The sequence below is a fragment of the Nuphar pumila genome, chromosome 6, assembly GCF_984573655.1.
Source record: "Nuphar pumila chromosome 6, dmNupPumi1.hap1.1, whole genome shotgun sequence".
In the NCBI taxonomy this organism is placed as follows: Eukaryota; Viridiplantae; Streptophyta; class Magnoliopsida; order Nymphaeales; family Nymphaeaceae; genus Nuphar; species Nuphar pumila.
Genome location: NC_143254.1, coordinates 51,874,485 through 51,878,946, shown reverse-complemented (window position 1 = coordinate 51,878,946; position 4,462 = coordinate 51,874,485). Strand labels below are relative to the sequence as shown.

The 4,462-nt window shown below is 42.8% G+C and overlaps 1 pseudogene; it reads right to left on the bottom strand.

The window, feature by feature from the left end:
* Window positions 1–320: 320 nt before the first annotated feature.
* On the bottom strand, window positions 321–4,158 carry LOC149834842 (protein transport protein SEC13 homolog B pseudogene; annotated as a pseudogene).
* Between the last annotated feature and the right edge of the window lie 304 nt (window positions 4,159–4,462).

Here is a 4,462-nt window from a genome sequence, read left to right as displayed (position 1 = left end):
TGTATCAGGTTTTACTCTTCATTCTTCAAGAATGCTGTGAAGACTTCATATGGAGATCTTTATATTGCTCAAGCAGGCTGTAATTATTTCATGTACTGACTTTTCAGCTCCCAAGAGAGGGCTGATAGGCTGTTCCCCTTCAGTGCAGAGCCTTGTGTGTCTGAACCTCCTCAAACCAGTCTCAGATCAAGAGGTAAAGGAAGCTGTCTTCAACAAGATGGGGATCGATCCCCTGGGCCAGATGTGGTAAAGGATGGACTGAAGCAACTTACACTGCAAGATATCAAGCAAGACTTCCCCAATCTTATTTCCTTCATCTGTCAGTCACAGAGGGTGAACATGCCGTGGGCTTCAAACACCACCACATTATTGGCAGATTGCAACCTATACACTGTGCAGAAAAATTATTCTGAAACCATGTACAAGATTAAGAATCAAGCCAGTGTCATTCATCAGTCTTCTAAGTAAAGATAGATTTATGGCTCTGTATCCAACTAACGACTATAGGCACTTCCCACTCATAATGGGAAACTACTGGGAAAAAAGCTCCAATTTATAGCCCCTGCTTTCCAATTACATCCTTTTCAAATGAAGTTGCATTAAACATCAAACTCAGCGTCATGAAGCAAATTCACAAAATTCTAAGTTCATATGCTGTAGATCCCATGAGTGCAAATGATCGCCATGAGACAATTGAAATGAAAAGCTACAACATTAACTTTCCTAAGCACCTATATATGAACATACGAAGCCTATATATCAACATATGAAAAGCTACAGAATTGCCTATGCATGTAGCTGCACATGTACATATCTGGTAGACACACAGGATTCATATTTCTTCTTGCATATGAATGCGCTGTGAGCTTGTCTGGGTGCTCACTGCATAAGAAAAAATGTTCTTACTTTACCTTAGTCCAGTTGCAGAAGCATACCGAAGTCTTGTCACAAGTACACCCTTGTAGACTAGGTGCATAAGTGGAACCATCATTCCAAAGCAAAGAAATTAACTATTAAAGACTCGACCAGTTTTTATTGGCAATTCAAAGCAGTATAGCCAGTTAGCCACTTCTCTAAATATAGTCTATACAGATGACATAAAAAACCTAGAATTGTGGTGCATGAGAGAAAAAAAAGAAGATAAAATCCAAGAAATGATTCAGAATTTTGATGCCCCAAACTATAGTATAAGATTAGCTGTGACCCCTGTTTCCATTCCCATGACAACCCAGGCCCCAGTAACGTCCCCAACTAGATCAGACCATACTTCCACAAACAATACGTTCAATCAATTTAGGTGTTCCTATTTATATTCAAAAGCGAAAAATCAATCTATGAATTTGAGACAAAACTTGGTTAAGGGTTATACCCTAAGATCAATATATCGCACCACCCACCTCCCCAACACCAGACCCCAAGCATCCATTGTTATGGCAGAAAACGATTCAAAACAAATAAAAGGGAAAAATAGAAAGAGAGCTTCAACAGAGATCTTGTTTTAGTATGCTTTTTTTGAGTAATGACATTTTGAGTTATATCTAACATTCTTCAGGAACTGGAAATAAGGTGGCAGTTATTGATTTGGATAGGAGATGGCACATACTCCTTAGGAAGCTGGGGAAATAATCTAGGAACTTCCCTCCTTTTTCCAGCACCCAACATTTCCCAGCTCCAAACATGCCTAGTCTACATTCTTGCAACAATGTAATTACAGAAAAACACCCATGAAAACATGTGTTTTACTCCTTCCAAAACTTTAAAAAGTACAAGACACAAAATATACAAGAATTATAGTAGAAACATTTCATGGATTCTATATCTAGGAAAGTGACACTTTTAATCTTGGAGACAAAATCTCCAAGTTTCAGAACCAATAAACTTACCTGGTTATACATACATAAATCGAAGGGCACTCCAAAATGGACAACGGACAATAAAACTTTCTGTGACAAGTCTAAAATTTCCACAAAATTTGTCACTACAAAGAGGTTTCTCCAGCTACTAGCAATTAAAATTTTCACATATCAAAGAAATCCAACTTATGGCATTATTTAAAGCATCACACCAGTACACCACATATGCTTCCAGTAGATTATGGAGGTGAAAAGACATCCAACCATTCCCATTCCTTGCTAAGCATTCTAATTTGAGCTTATCAACATCAAGCGGCAATTGGCAACAACTAATGAACACCACCAAATGGGACAAAAATAAACCATTTCAAAGACCACCTACAACAAGAGTAATACTTTTGCAAACCAAATAAGTGAACCTCATGACACAATGAAATGGTGAAAAAGAATCTGAACGTCATATTCAATTCATTCCCTCGCATAAGGGTATATCCCCCTCGAGCCAAACTGTTTGAAAAATTCATATTGGTTATTTACATGCATCCACACAAAACTGGAATGAACATGCAATTATTATCACTAAAGTAAACAGGGTATCCATGAAATGTTACGAAATGCTAAAAAATTACAGGAAGTTCAGCCATTTCCATTACTAAATTAAAAAAATGACAGAACTAATCCATCTTTACCTAACAAGCGAAATGAATTCATCAAAAAACACATAATTTCTCCACAAGGGAAAGAAAAAAGATCTAGGAAACAAATGAAGTCACATAACCATCATATAATTGGTTCAGATCTCGGAAAAACCTCAAGAAGATTGGCAGTTAAACAGAAGAAAACAATAGTACAGAAAGGGAGGTGGGAGGAAACAACCAGAAGAGAAGGACAAAGAAAGGGAAGACGATCAAGAGATGGAATCGACGCAGAGCCGGACCTGTAAAGAGGCCAATGAGGCTTGGGCCTCAGGGCCCCTGGGCCCAAAAAAAATTTAGGAGCCCATTTTTAAGGCCAATGAGTATTGTTTAGGTAGTTTATATAAATATTTTATACATTTTTATTTAATATAATATAAATATTTAGAATATTATATTTGTTTAATGTGAATGCAAACTTTATTGTTATTTTGATTCTTTAAAAAAAATTCTGTGGCCCCGTCCCGAACTCCTACTATTAATAGGGGGGCCATTTTTTCCCTCCGACTCATGCCCCATAAAACACAGGTACGGCTCTGGATCGACGGCGGTGACCTGCTGCCATTCCCCATCGACGACCTCCTTCCAGAGGGTGACCTCATTCTTCCCGTTGGCAACAGCGAGGATGTTCCCGGTGAGCGACCACGACACCCTCCACACAGGCGCCTTGAAGTCTTTCATCACCCTCCCCTCCCACCGATCGCCCTCCTTTCCCACCGTCCACACCACCACCGTCCCGTCCTGCGACGCGCTCGCGATCGTCGACCTGGGCAGCCCCAAATTGGGCGCCCAGGTGACGTCCCTCACCCAATCCGAGTGCATCTGCAGCACTGGGAAGCAGTCCATCTTCCACGCCCCGTTCTGGAGCTTCCACACCTTCACCGTATTGTCGCAGCCGCCAGAGGCGAGCTTCTGGACGGGGTCGGAGGGAGAATTTCCGACGAGGGAGCCGGGGGTGGTGGAGGGTTCCCAGGAGACGGCGGTGACACCGACGGGGTGGGCCTGGTCGATGCAAGCGGAGTCCCAGCCGCCGTCGGGGCGGGCGGTGTGGACGGAGATGGAGCCGTCTGAGGAACCGCAGGCGAGGGAGAGGCCCAGTTCGTGGGGAGCCCACGAGACGGAGTTGACGGAGGAGGAGGAGTGGTCGGTGAAGACGTGGGCCTGGGTCCATTGGTTGGGGGAGGAGGGATCCTCCTTCCAGACGATGACCCGGCCGTCGTAGGAGCAGGAGGCGAGGAGGGAGCCGAACTTGGGGTGTGCCCATGAGACCTGCCAGACGGGGCCCTGGTGGCCGGATAGAGTGGCGAGGAGCTGGCCAGAGGAGGCGGAGGAGACGCCGATAATCTTGATGGTGGTGTCGGAGGAGGCCGTGGCCAGCCGCTTTCAGTATTATCCATCGCCAGGTCATGGACGACGTCCTGGTGGCCGGATTCGATCTTCTGAGAAGGCATGCTGGTGGTGGTGGTGGTTGGCCGGTGGCTTGGTGGGAGGTTCTGGGATGCAGATTTTATGCGTTTCTTCTTCCCCTAGTTTCAGAATAATACAACGAGAGCCTTAAATGGATCGGACCTTCCTTTGGTCCATGAGCCTAACTCTAATGGGGACGATCCATTGGCGATTCCATTGATCCCAGGGTGTGTTTTAAAAATATGGTCATATTTATTTCTTTAAAAGATTGGGAGGTTTTATCAGCTGCTTAAACGTTCAAAATATCGGGATTTTTTAGAATATTGTGGTATTATGATTTTATCATAATACACATGTTTTTATCGAATTATATATCTCAAGAGCATGGTCTTTCTTTCTTATTTTTGTATAATGCTTTAGTTTATTTATTTGTCAATAGTTTGTTGATATAATCACCAAAAAAAAGAACTTAAAATTTTCACGAGAATTTGGATGCAATTATTTTGT